A 15,069-nucleotide genomic window follows, 5' to 3' on the forward strand; every position below is an offset into this window, starting at 1 on the left:
AGGCTGCAATATTCGCTTAGGCCTTCTTTCCTAAATGTTTTGAATGAAGTTGATTATTCCACGAGGATGGGATTTGACATATTTGATAACTTTGGGGCCGATTATGATGGGGACACAAGGGACCCCCGAGCCGAATCTCCAACAGCATTTTAATGGCGGTTTACCTGCAACGGAAAGGCTGGCTGGAGACAGCATCGTGCTCTGGTGTATGGTGCCTGCTCACATCGATGCACCATCATGCTCTGGTGGATGATGATCATAACGATTGCCTATGGCGGTTCCGTGGCAGACGATCTTGGCGTCCGCCGCGGTCCGAGAGTGATTTCTGCATCAATGTATTGTGTCGGGGGGTAAAATCGCAGACCGATTGCGGATGGACCGCCACCGCATGGCTGGCGGTGACGGGTCTTCTGCAATCATAATTGGCCCCAATGTTTGAAGAGTGGACACTCCTCATGATTCGTTGTCTCTCCTTTTATGGGATTTTTGGCTGGTTCCATTGCAGCAGAAGATATTGCATCTATTATGTTTTCTGCAATCTATTTACTTGGGGGGCTATAAATCCAGTTTTGTTTACTGGGAAAATTAATACCTGTACAATAAATGAGGATCTATTCTCTATATAGAGCTCAGATATATATGCATTGCATTCGGACTCTAGAATGGGGATAGACAGTAGGGATTTCCGAACCTCATTGTGAGATGCTGTGAGGGTCTAGATCTCCAAGTACCATAGTATTTCAGTTGACAATAAAAATATGAGTCCTCCTTTTGCATGCCCTTTGGTTACTGTCTTTGCAGAAGTTTCTATTATAAAATATGCATCTATAAAGAACTTTCATCTTGCCAGGTTTCTTGAAGGCATATTATATTGGCTTTTTGCTCTAATATTGGTGCTATTTTATCCACGCAAAAGCCATCCAGCATCCATGATATTATTCATAATTTATTGCTAAAGAGGTAATTTACATTCTGAACGTACTTTATTTTCATTAATTGCCCTGGCTAACCAGAAACAGGGATCTTTGGGGCACAAGCATCAAAGGAAATTGCATTCGCATGGAGCGAATCGCAAAATTCGGCCGTTTGTGAATGCAATTTCTATTTTGGGGATGCATTAACATTTTTTTATTTTTTGCAATTTAAGAAATTGCAAAATTGCGATTTCTTAAATTGCGATTGCATTTAAGGAATCTCAAATTGAGATTCCTTAAATGCAATGCATCAAACTTTTAAAATTTGTAAATTCGCAAATAAGAGGAGCAAATTACCATGAAGTTGACCTTCATGGTAATTGGCGAAAACTTTGAAAAATGCACTAAAGTGCATTTTTTCAAAGTTCCATTTTACACACACACATGCCCTTGGGGCATGTGAGTGTGCAAAATGTACTTCTAAGCAGATTTCAGGGGTGCAACAGGGTGTCCTTTGGACACCCCTGCACCCTTGAAATTGCATTCTTAATTTGCGAATTTCTAATGGTGAATTGCAAATTAAGAATGTCTTTCCATTCATTCCTATGTGCCTGTAGGCCCATAGGAATGGATGGGGAGGTATTCCCTATTTGCGATTCTCAATTAGAGAATCGCAATTAATGAATTTTAAGAAATCGCTATTTTTTCAGCAATTTCTTGATGCATTGCAATTTGCAATTCCTTAATTGCGATTCCTTATTTTTCGCAATTAAGGAATCGCAAAATGCAATATTGATGCATGGGCCAGTTCCTTACAAGGTGCCTCGCATATTTGTTGATTTTGAGAATAATGATATATCATCCATTTGCACTGATTTGAATTCTAACAGAACTAGGGTTGCCCCTTTTTTTCTGCCTTCAGTGGAATTTACAAGATGGTTTTAATTCCTTATTCCTTTATCGGATACAACATTAAAAGTACTTCTTGAAAACGCAATATTGAACACATCATAACCATTTTTTGTGAAGTATATCACGCCCCCTTCATAAAAATTGCTGGTATCATGTTCGACGAGAATTCAACCTACGCTGTAAACACACCCTGCTTTGAAGGAAAGGAGGCCATTTTAGCTCTGCTGAGGAAAGTCCTTGAAGTTGTGGATAAGTATGCAACAGACTAAGGATTCTCTGTTTGTTTAAGGGAGTTGCACCATTTGGAAATAGTTATGTGATTTCATCAATAGTAGAGAAAGGTGCTAGATTACTACTTTTCCTCGGTGAGATCATTGGCTCGTGTAGTGAGTACTCTTGAGGCAGCAGAAGACTATGGGTGAGTTTATTTCCAGATACAGAGCTGCACAGAGGCGGAGGGCGAACACACAGGACCTCCTCTGCTGTCAGCGCCAGTAAGCTGCCAGAACTCAACCCATTACATTCTACCTCTAAGCATTCTTGCATTGGAATCCTAAGTGCACAAGCCTCCAATGCATGCTTAACAGTGCTGGGTAAATACTTAGATATAAGAGCTCAGTATTTAGATTTGCTTCTGTAGTTCCAATTTTAAACCCTAGATCCTCCCGAAAGAAAACCATAGAATTAAATCCAGGGGCTTTTGGATGTAATCCCTTATTTTATATTAATATTAACATTTGAGATAAGAGAGGGGTGTGATTATGGCTCCATCCCAATTGCTCTTGTTGTCTCTGTGGTAGGGGGGCTAATGTTATTTTGTGACGAAGTCTTCATCTCAATTTTTTCCAGTTTGTTCGTTGTTTTGAAAGTGTGAGATTTTTCATTTTGCACCTTTTTAAGGTAATATTCACAAAAGAAAGAGCACCGTTAACCCTGAATATTCGCACTGTTGTCAATATTTCAATGTGGAAAACTAGTGCTCGACCGCTTATGATTCCACTGCTCGGGAATTAACAAACATAAACAGAAAACCATACACAAAAGGGAATACTTAATGAGTTTGAAAAGTTCACAAAAGTTCAATAGTTCATGTGTTCATCATAGCTGAATAGACAAATAATATGTCTTCTTTTCAATCCATCATGTCCAAAGTTCAAAGTCCAAAGTTTTGTTACTGTTCTCACCAGGCAGTGACTCGACTCTGAGTTCTTGGGTTCAGGGGTGCCACATAAATACTCAATTTAGAAGCATTTACTGAGAGTGACAGGTAGGACTGAAATATGTTGTAAGAGGCTACTGTGGTGGGTGACCCAATGAGTGCTACTGCTCCCTTGTAGCATTTAATTTACATGTCCTTGGCACATGTAGTACCAATTCCTAGGTACGTAAAAAGTAAAATAAATGTACCAAACATGTGGATGCCAACTTTACCATGTTTTAGGGAGAGAGCAAAAGCACTTGCTAGCAAGGGAAAAGGGCACACAGTCGTAATGCCAACAAAAATGGGTGAGCAACTGAATGCAAAAATCTAAGGGAGACTCTGCCAAAAGGGCCAACAAAACAAAAAAATTATGCAGCGCAGTGACGCAAGCCATTTTGCTGTGCCGTGCTGCCTCATTTTAAAAATAAAATGATGCATCATATTTATAACAATATGACGCATCACTGTGCTTTCCCATGCACTGGTGCACAATTGACTCCCATGCGCCAATGCAGGCACAGTACAAGGGTGCATGCGTGGCATGGATCATTGCTATAAACAATCATAAGAGGCTTTTTCTTCTTTCTATGTGTGCTGCAGAACACGGCACACATAGACAGAGGAAAAAACAAGAAGAAATAAGGATTCTCTATTTGTTTAAGGAAGTTGCGCCATTACTTCCCAACCTTTACACCAATAAACACCACAACACAGACCTAAAATTAATTACAAAATTACCATAATTAATCACCAGTAAATGTACTAAAATAAATTAACAACCAATTATTAATTAATTAATAATACATTACTTTACACATTTAACATTAAAACATCTCAATTAAACAAATATTAATAAGTAAAAATGATTTAATACATTTAAAAGAATTCAATTACTTCCCACCCTATTCCCGTATAAACCCACAACCCGTTAAGGAACTAAAAACGCAAAATTCAAATTAAAAAAAATAATAATTTCATTATAATTAAATTACTTCCCACCCTATTCCCCTATAAACCCACAACCCACTACGGAGCTTAAAGCACATAATTCAAATAAAATAAAGAATACATTTGATATAATTAAATTACTTCACACCCTATTCCCCTATAAACCCACAACCTGCTACGGAACTAAAAGCGCAAAATTCAAATGAAAATAAAATAACTACTAAAAATGTAACACATATATTAAAAATATAAACATTTTTATACAAAAAAAACATACATCACATACATATAAAATATATGCTAAAATACATAACAATAAAAAATGATAGTTTAAACAACTATATTTTTGAGAATGATATTAAACACTTAGATATTTTTTAAATATATATCACTTACCTTAAGTTGATATTCTTGGCCACATTATTCCTGCTGTCAATATTTCTGAAGCACGATATTAATGACGCGATATTTGTGCAACTTGATAGTTTGTACTCGGTATTCTGTCTCTGCACAGATCCCATGAGAGTTGGATGACCATTTGATTCTGCCCGGGAGTTAGCTGAGGGACCTTCCTGCATGTATCTCAAGTATTTGCTCTGGAATTCTTTATTAATTGTGCTGAGAACTTTTAATTTGATTCTCAGACCCACCAGCAGCCTGTGCAGCACCTGCAAGACTCATTTCATATTGATGATTGTCCAAAAAATAAATGAACAGATTTTGGTTGGCTTGCTATGCTGATTTTCACACACCATTGGTGAGCCTTTTTTCAAGCCTCATGTAAATTCATTTTCAGTTATCCTTTCATGACATCACTAAGCTGTTGCTAACTCCACCTGATTATAAATTTGTAGCCATGCCAGATTTTCCCACTGCATTTGCTGAGATATCCCGAAATTTGATGGCCAATTGAAGGATTGGGATCCACTCAACAAACAGATCTCATCTTGCTTCCATACAGCAAAATGAAACTCTCTTGCATCTATTGGTATACTTGACCCATGCATTTGGCAATGATTTCAGCATGCTAACCTTTGTTTGGGTCCAAGGATGTGAATGTGGTATCATCAATGTTTACTAGGAAGTGCACCTAATACTGTTATACACATCACCCCATATAGTCTTACTTTTTGGCGATATAAAAGAAATACTACTCCCTGCTGTCTATATACCAAAAATTGGTAGATTGCAATAAAAATATTCAAACATGAGAGACATAGAGTTGAGTATTATCCCTTTGCTGTTAAGGCCTGGTTACACAAACTCATTGAGGCATTTTTTTTACTTTATTTTGTGAACTTCTGCAGTCTAATCTATGGACTGTGCGGTGTGGTTCAGGATCACACTCTTTGATGACACTGGCGGTATGCGTGTGTTTTTCTGTACTTAAACAGTTTCCATTATTTTGTTTTTAAATTGTGCTGTGTTTGAGAAAAGGGTGATTTATGCATGAAAATCTTAGTAAAGATTTGCACACTTAAGTTTTCCTATTTGTAGCTTTGCTTTCAATCAAATTGAGGTTTTCGTGTTAGGTTGGTTAACTTGGCTGGTTGATTATTTCAGTGCGAAAAGATATGCACAATGCTCAACTTTCCATCACTGTCTTGTTAGGAAAATTTACAAAATAATAATGCGTTCCATGACAGGAGCCACCTGCCATACTTAGAAACAGCTTAACCCCCTAGTATGAAGCACTATGTAAAAGCTTCACATTTGCATTTATATTTCACTCTATTAATCTTTCGTTGGCAGACATGAAACTTGGGTCTCGTGCCTGCCTTCTCTAAGCGATGGTGTGTAATTCTGTGCACATCCTTTTCACATTATAACATGATATAACTGATAAAAAATAAATATCTACATTGTTTTATGCACTTCCACTTGATCATCCACAGTGCCAGAGTGCTGTCATAACACGGGTGTCTTACTGAGGTTAATCCCTGGCAGACTTTCATGATAGTAACTGGCTATGTAAATGAGTTATTTTGAGATACAGGGTATATAAATATATTTTATATGGACACACTGAAATTCTGGCATGGGTAATGCCCTCCTGGACTTGTGCTGGAACCGCCTTGTTACACAGAAGACTGCCTCTCCTATAAAGCAAGCAAGTGCTGATAATTTACCTGAAAGTGGTATTCAACATATAAAAGACGCAAATCTCTTTTATCTAGATTAGAACATGGGTACTCACAAATATTTTCCTGATGGCCAAAAGGTTTGCTCGCTGGTGTGACCGAGGGCCACAGATACATAGAGAGAGTGGTCAGGTGGAAGGGGGTTTGTGAGGGGAAGCGAAGCATGTACCGCTACTAAATTGAATTGCACAATGTGAAAAAAGAAAATGCGGGAACAATCCCGGTTTTCCCACTTGACCAAATGGTGTGATCCTGGGCAATTGTTTTATTTTACTTTTCCTTCATGTTCACATGCAAGAGGACCTTGAAATACATGACTTCAGAATGTGCACTGCACAAAAACGTCTTCTGTGTTTCATATGATAAAATATAATGTTAATGTATGGTAGCATCCCCAGCCATCCAAAGGGTGCACATATTAACTGACTTGCCTCTTAGTTCATTATTGGCATTGATGCCAGAATGGTGGGGAAGCATGAATGTTTCTAAATTCATGTTTGAAAACTATCACCATTTAAAAAAAAAAATGCTTTTCAATGCACCAATAGAATCTGCTTTACTAGGGTGAAAGGCTCTGTATGTTAAAGAAATACGCTTTTTCAATGTTGAAGAAACTTTATCATATTTTTGCACACTTGCTGCAAGATGTCTTTATAAACAAAGCTGCTCCTAAAGTTAAGTAGTTCAGGACACCCTAGTTAATTCCGAAATAAGAAAAGCATGGGACAACCACACGAGCGCCCTAAAAAAATGCATAAGAGACACCAAACGGACCTTCATATGAGACAAAATCCAGACCAACGTGACAAACGCAAAGGACCTATTCAACGTCATACAGCAGTTCACCAAACCCCCCAGCGAAGCCACAGACGCACACCTTCCCAGGAACTCTGCGACAAACTTAGCTCCTATGTCCATCTGAAGATTAAAGCCCTCTACGACAACTTCAGCGAACAGACGCCGGACACCACTCCCCCCCAACGCAGACGGCAAGCCAATCATCACGGCCTTGAATCCCTCAACCTTCGAACACATCACCGCAGCCATGAATAAAACCCACTCAGAAGCCCCAACAGACCCCTGCCCACCACATATATTCCATAGCGCCACTGCTGCCTCCATCGCACCCAAACTAGGACGGACCATCAACCGTTCCTTCATGACCGGCATCTTCCCAGACAAGTGGAAATGGGTGGAGGTTAAACCCCTCCTCAAGAAACCAACGGCCGACCCAACAGACCTGAAAAACTGCTGGCCCATCTCTCTCCTCCGCTTTGCTGGCAAAGTCACCGAGAGACTCATAAACGCTCAGCTGACCACCTTCATTGAAGAGAACTCCATCCTAGACGCTTTCCGCAGCAACCACAGCACCAAGACCGCCCTCCTCGCCGCAACGGATGACATCTGCATGCTACTCGACCAGGGATACACTGCGCCCCTCATCCTTCTAGACCTCTCCGCAGCCTTCGACACCGTCTCACATCGCACGCTCACAGAGTTAGCTGAGGGACCTTCCTGCATGTATCTCAAGTATTTGCTCTGGAATTCTTTATTATAGTGCTGAGAACTTTTAATTTGATTCTCAGACCCACCAGCAGCCTGTGTAGAACCTGCAAGACTCATTTCATATTGATGATTGTCCAAAAAATAAATAAACAGATTTTGGTTGGCTTGTTCTGCAGAGTTTCACACCGTTGGTGAGCCTTTTTTCAAGCCTCATGTAAATTACTTTTCAGTTATCCCTGCATGACATCACTAAGCTCTTGCTAACTCTACCTGATTATAAATTTGTAGCCATGCCAGGTTTTCCCACTGCAGTTGCTGAGATATCCCGAAGTTTGATGGCCATTTGAAGGATTGGGATCCACTCAACAAACAGATCTCAGTCTTGCTTCTATTCAGCAAAATGAAACTCTCTTGCATCTATTGGTATACTTGACCCATGAGTTTGGCAATGATTTCAGCATGCTAACCTTTGTTTGGGTCCAAGGATGTGAATGTGGTACCATCAATGTTTACTTGGAAGTGCACCTAATACTGTTATACACATCACTCCATATAGTCTTACTTTTTGACGATATAAAAAAAATACTACTCCCGGCTGTCTATATACCAAAAATAGGTAGATTGCAATAAAAATATTCAAACATGAGAGACATAGAGTTGAGTATTATCCCTTTGTTGTTAAGGCCTGGTTACACAAACTCTTGAGGCATTTTTTTTACTTTATTTTCTGAACTCCTGCAGCCTAATCTATGGACTGTGCGGTGTGGTTCAGGATCACATTCTTTGATGATACTGGCGGTTTGCTTGTGTTTTTCTGTACTTAAACAGTTTCCGTTATTTTGTTTTTAAATTGTGCTGTGTTTGAGAAAAGGGTGATTTATGCATGAAAATCTTAGTTAAGATTTGCACACTTAAGTTTTCCTATTGGTAGCTTTGCTTTCAATCAAATTGAGGTTTTCGTGTTAGGTTGGTTAACTTGGCTGGTAGATTATTTCAGTGCGAAAAAATATGCACAATGCTCCCCACCGCCACCCTTCGCACCTGGACCACGGTGACCACCGAAGACACAGCCCGCACGATGAACACCATCCACTCCGGATCACCGACCGACCCCTGCCCACACCACGTCTTCAACAAGGCCGACTCCACCATCGCACCCCAACTCCGGAACATCATCAACGCCTCCTTCAACACCGCCACCTCCCCGGAGAGCTGGAAGCACGCCGAGATCAGCGCCCTCCTGAAGAAACCTACAGCGGACCCCACCGATCTCAAAAACTTCCGCCCCATCTCGCTCCTCCCTTTTCCTGCTAAAGTCATCGAGAAGATCGTCAACAGACAGCTGACCGCCTTCCTCGAGACGAACGGATCCCTCGACCCCTCGCAGTCCGGCTTCAGAGCCAACCACAGCACCGAGACCGCCCTCATCGCAGCCACCGACGACATCCGGACCCTGCTCGACAAGGGGGAAACAGTGGCCCTCATCCTCCTGGACCTCTCCGCTGCGTTCGACACGGTCTGCCACCGTACCCTAGTCCAGCGCCTCAGCAACATCGGTATCCAAGAGAAGGCACTGGAGTGGATCATCTCGTTCCTCGCCGGAAGAACACAAAGAGTCCGCCTCCCCCCGTTTCGCTCCGAGGCCACCAAAGTCATCTGCGGCGTCCCGCAAGGATCTTCACTCAGCCCCACCCTCTTCAACATCTACATGAAACCTCTCGCAGCCATCGCACGCCAGCACAACCTCAACATCATCTCTTACGCCGACGACACCCAGCTGATCCTCTCCCTCACCAGAGACCCCGACACCGCCAGAACCTGCCTACACGAAGGGATGAAAGACGTCGCCGAGTGGATGAAGGACAGCCGCCTGAAACTGAACTCGGACAAGACAGAAGTCCTCATCCTGGGATCTTTGCCCTCCGCCTGGGACGACTCCTGGTGGCCCCCAGCCTTGGGCACCGCACCCAAGCCAACCGACCACGCACGCAACCTGGGCTTCATCCTGGACCCCTCCCTCTCGATGACCAGACAAGTCAACGCCGTCTCCTCATCGTGCTTCAACACCCTGCGTATGCTTCGCAAGATCTTCCGCTGGATCCCGACCGAGACCAGGAAGACTGTCACCCAGGCACTCGTCACCAGCCGACTGGACTACGGAAACGCCCTCTACGCCGGAACCACAGCCAAGCTACAGAAAAGACTCCAGCGCATCCAGAACGCCTCCGCCCGACTCATCCTGGATGTCCCTCGACGCAGCCACATCTCCAGCCACCTGAGGAACCTGCGCTGGCTCCCCGTCGACAAGAGGATCACGTTCTGGCTCCTCACCCACGCACACAAGTCTCTCCACGACCTGGGCCCCAAGTACCTCAACGACCGCCTGACCTTCTACACGCCCACCCGCCAGCTACGGTCCACCAGCCTCGCCCTTGCAGCCGTACCACGCATCCGAAGAGCCACCGCCGGAGGAAGATCCTTCTCTTACCTGGCTGCCAAGACTTGGAACTCCCTCCCCATCCACCTTCGGCTGACCCAGGACCATCTCGCCTTCAGGAAACAACTCAAGACCTGGCTGTTCGAGCAGTAGCATACCCCTCCCCCCAAGCGCCTTGAGACCCTCCCGGGTGAGTATTGCGCTATACAAAGGGCATGATTGATTGATTGATTGATTGATGCTCGACTTTCTATCACTGTCTTGTTAGGAAAATTTACAAAATAATAATGCCATACTTAGAAACAGCTTAACCCCCTAGTATGAAGCACTATGTAAAAGCTTCACATTTGCATCACTAAGCTCTTGCTAACCAGACTTCACGCTGCAGGGATACAAGGACTCGCCCTCGACTGGATCCAATCCTTTCTCTACGGCAGAACACAGAGGATCAGACTCCCTCCCTTCCTCTCCAAACCCACCGATATCACCTGCGGAGTTCCCCAAGGATCGTCTCTCAGCCCCAGGCTCTTCAACATCTACATGGCCCTCTCACCGCCATCGTCAGACAGCATGGGCTCAGCATTGTATCCTACACCATGACACCCAGCTCATTCTCTCCCTCACAAAGAATCCTGATTACACAAGACTCTGCTTCCAGGAAGGAATGATGAATGTGGTAACCTGGATGAAAGAGGCTCAACTCAGGCTCAACTGAGGCTCAACTCAGAGAAGACCGAGATCCTCATCCTGGGACCCTGCACCTCCGCCTGGGACAACATTGTTGGGCCCCAGCCCTCGGGATTCCACCCACACCTACAGACCACGCACGAAACCTCGGCATCATCCTCGACTCCTCCCTCTCCATGAACCGCCAGATCAACGCCGCCACTTCCACCAGCTAGAACTACATGTGCATCCTCTGCAAGACCTACAAATGGACCCCCCTGACTACAGAAGGACCGTCACTCATGCGTTCATAACCAGCAGACTGGACTACGGCAATCTCCTATACACCAGAATCAACAGAACTCTTCCACACAAACTCCAAACCATACAGAACGGAGCAGCTAGACTCGTCCTCGGGACACCGTGTCACGTACACATGACCCAACACCTACGAGACCTCCACTGGCTCCCAGTCGAGAAGATGGTCACCTTCAAACTCCTCACCCATGCCTACAAATCCCTTAACAACATTGGACCCAAATACCTCAACGACAGAGTATCCTTCCACGTACCCAAGAGAAACCTCCGCTCAGCCGACCTCGCCCTGGCCGAGGTCCCCCACATCTGCAGGAACAGAACAGGCAGGAGAGCCTTCTCCTACATCGCAGCCAGGACCTGGTACAAGCTCTCAGTGAACATCAGATGCTCCCCGACCCTGCACATGTTCAGGAAGGACCTCAAGACATGGCTCTTCGACTGACCCGGAGCTGAGACCCTCACGAGTGAGTAGTGCTCTCTACAAACCCCTGATTGATTGATTGATATCTATTTTTATACTTTAATTTCTCTGAAACTACTGAACGGAATTACACCCAATCACAAAAAGCATGCTTTTGAGACCAAGATCTAGCCTTTTGCTAAAGTTGATGGAATTCCATTCAGCTGTAGCTTTTTTTTAATTTTCCAATACAAAAATGATTGGGTAAAATGACTTTTTTTTGCAGTGCCTGCTTGTTGGGTCACCTTAAAACGTTTCAGGAAGTTGCTGAGATGGATGAGATATTTTTGGGAAAGTTTGATGAAGATTCGCCAAAAAACATAAAAGTTATGAGCAAACCAAAAAATAAATTTCCTATGGAAATGTGGTCCTGACCATAACTACCCACTGGCACTGTTAATGTAATATTTGTTTGTTTCAATCATCATCAATCTCTCCACATTTTCAGGAGAGGGGCTGGTTCTTCTGACTGTGAAACATGCCCTGGATGCACTGAACACAGGCTCCAAAAGAGACTGGCTATCAAACACTCTAGGTACTTTATTGTCAGCCAGCTAAGTACTGGCTACTGTTCCCTCTTCCCATGGCAATAGGTCAATGGGTCTAGATCCTGGTACACCTCTGTTGGGTCATCAAGATAGTCTTGGACCATTTTCTCAATTGTCCTTGGTCCTGACACTTGCTGTGCCTGCTTTGTATCCACCTGTAAACTTGAAATAATTCCTGTTACATGAAACTAACCCATTGCAGATGTTGGAAGGATTGTAGCTACTATCAGTGTAGTAGTAGCGGGCAATGATGTTGGATAATGCCACTGCAGTTGGGACTACATGATTCTGGAGGGCTCAGAATTAATTTTACTGCCCTCTCCAGAGTTTGAAGACTACACTTCACTTCTCCCATGGCTTTGACTTTGTAGTCACTCCTATTCTGGATCATCCACTTTCCTGATGTTCCAGTTCTTGTAAATTGAGACATCCAATGTTGAGAAAGAAATTAAAGTGGCCTGCACTTTTTTGGGAGGACACAGTTTCTTTTTGTAGCCTTTGATTTGTGTTCAAGCAAATGATTAGCTGTTGAACAAAGCAACTGCTTCTTCACTGGCATTGCTAAATGTTTGTTCCACCTTTTGCAAATGTCCCTGTAGCAGGTGCAACAACAGGAGCACTTGGCTTGTGGTACTCTCCTCCTTGCTGACTTCCCTTATTATAATCTAAACAGTATGTCACTCTACTTGCCTCCATTTGTCCACTTCCTTCATCATGGTTTTAGCAGTTGTATCCTGGGACCCTGCACCTCCGCCTGGGACAACATTGTTGGGCCCCAGCCCTCGGGATTCCACCCACACCTACAGACCACGCACGAAACCTCGGCATCATCCTCGACTCCTCCCTCTCCATGAACCGCCAGATCAACGCCGCAGCTTCCACCAGCTAGAACTACATGTGCATCCTCTGCAAGACCTACAAATGGATCCCCCTGACTACAGAAGGACCGTCACTCATGCGTTCATAACCAGCAGACTGGACTACGGCAATCCCCTATACACCAGAATCAACAGAACTCTTCCACACAAACTCCAAACCATACAGAACGGAGCAGCTAGACTCGTCCTCGGGACACCGTGTCACGTACACATGACCCAACACCTACGAGACCTCCACTGGCTCCCAGTCGAGAAGATGGTCACCTTCAAACTCCTCACCCATGCCTACAAATCCCTTAACAACATTGGACCCAAATACCTCAACGACAGAGTATCCTTCCACGTACCCAAGAGAAACCTCCGCTCAGCCGACCTCGCCCTGGCCGAGGTCCCCCACATCTGCAGGAACAGAACAGGCAGGAGAGCCTTCTCCTACATCGCAGCCAGGACCTGGTACAAGCTCTCAGTGAACATCAGATGCTCCCCGACCCTGCACATGTTCAGGAAGGACCTCAAGACATGGCTCTTCGACTGACCCGGAGCTGAGACCCTCACGAGTGAGTAGTGCTCTCTACAAACCCCTGATTGATTGATTGATATCTATTTTTATACTTTAATTTCTCTGAAACTACTGAACGGAATTACACCCAATCACAAAAAGCATGCTTTTGAGACCAAGATCTAGCCTTTTGCTAAAGTTGATGGAATTCCATTCAGCTGTAGCTTTTTTTAATTTTCCAATACAAAAATGATTGGGTGAAATGACTTTTTTTGCAGCGCCTGCTTGTTGGGTCACCTTAAAACGTTTCAGGAAGTTGCTGAGATATTTTTGGGAAAGTTTGATGAAGATTCGCCAAAAAACATAAAAGTTATGAGCAAACCAAAAAATAAATATCCTATGGAAATGTGGTCCTGACCATAACTACCCACTGGCACTGTTAATGTAATATTTGTTTGTTTCAATCATCATCAATCTCTCCACATTTTCAGGAGAGGGACTGGTTCTTCTGACTGTGAAACATGCCCTGGATGCACTGAACACAGGCTCCAAAAGAGACTGGCTATCAAACACTCTAGGTACTTTATTGTCAGCCAGCTAAGTACTGGCTACTGTTCCCTCTTCCCATAGGTCAATAGGTCAATGGGTCTAGATCCTGGTACACCTCTGTTAGGTCATCAAGATAGTCTTGGACCATTTTCTCAATTGTCCTTGGTCCTGACACTTGCTGTGCCTGCTTTGTATCCACCTGTAAACTTGAAATAATTCCTGTTACATGAAACTAACCCATTGCAGATGTTGGAAGGATTGTAGCTACTATCAGTGTAGTAGTAGCTGGCAATGATGTTGGATAATGCCACTGCGGTTGGGACTACATGATTCTGGAGGGCTCAGAATTAATTTTACTGCCCTCTCCAGAGTTTGAAGACTACACTTCACTTCTCCCATGGCTTTGATTTTGTAGTCACTCCTATTCTGGATCATCCACTTTCCTGATGTTCCAGTTCTTGTAAATTGAGACATCCAATGTTGAGAAAGAAATTAAAGTGACCTGCACTTTTTTGGGAGGACACAGTTTCTTTTTGTAGCCTTTGATTTGTGTTCAAGCAAATGTGTGTTCAAGCAAATGATTAAGCTGTTGAACAAAGCAACTGCTTCTTCACTGGCATTGCTAAATGTTTGTTCCACCTTTTGCAAATGTCCCTGTAGCAGGTGCAACAACAGGAGCACTTGGCTTGTGGTACTCTCCTCCTTGCTGACTTCCCTTATTATAATCTAAACAGTATGTCACTCTACTTGCCTCCATTTGTCCACTTCCTTCATCATGGTTTTAGCAGTTGTATCCTCTCCCTGCTGAAGTACATAATCATTGGTATGTCTGTACTACTCAAGCAGATGTTGGAGCATTCAGTACGTGGAGTTACAATGTGTTTGCACCTCCTGTATGAGGGCTTTTACAGGTATACTGTTAGCACACTGAATTGCCCTCTACTGCTTCAGGGCTTTGAATGAATGACTAAAGTGAGTGCTAATTATCTGAATGGTGACCAGTATTTTAACTGTTTCTTTTTTGAGGAACTAAATACAGGATTCTGAAGTATTCTCTGTCAGGCATGGCTCTGACAATATTACAGCCATTGT

Source organism: Lissotriton helveticus, chromosome 3_2, assembly GCF_964261635.1.
Source record: "Lissotriton helveticus chromosome 3_2, aLisHel1.1, whole genome shotgun sequence".
NCBI classification, from domain to species: Eukaryota; Metazoa; Chordata; class Amphibia; order Caudata; family Salamandridae; genus Lissotriton; species Lissotriton helveticus.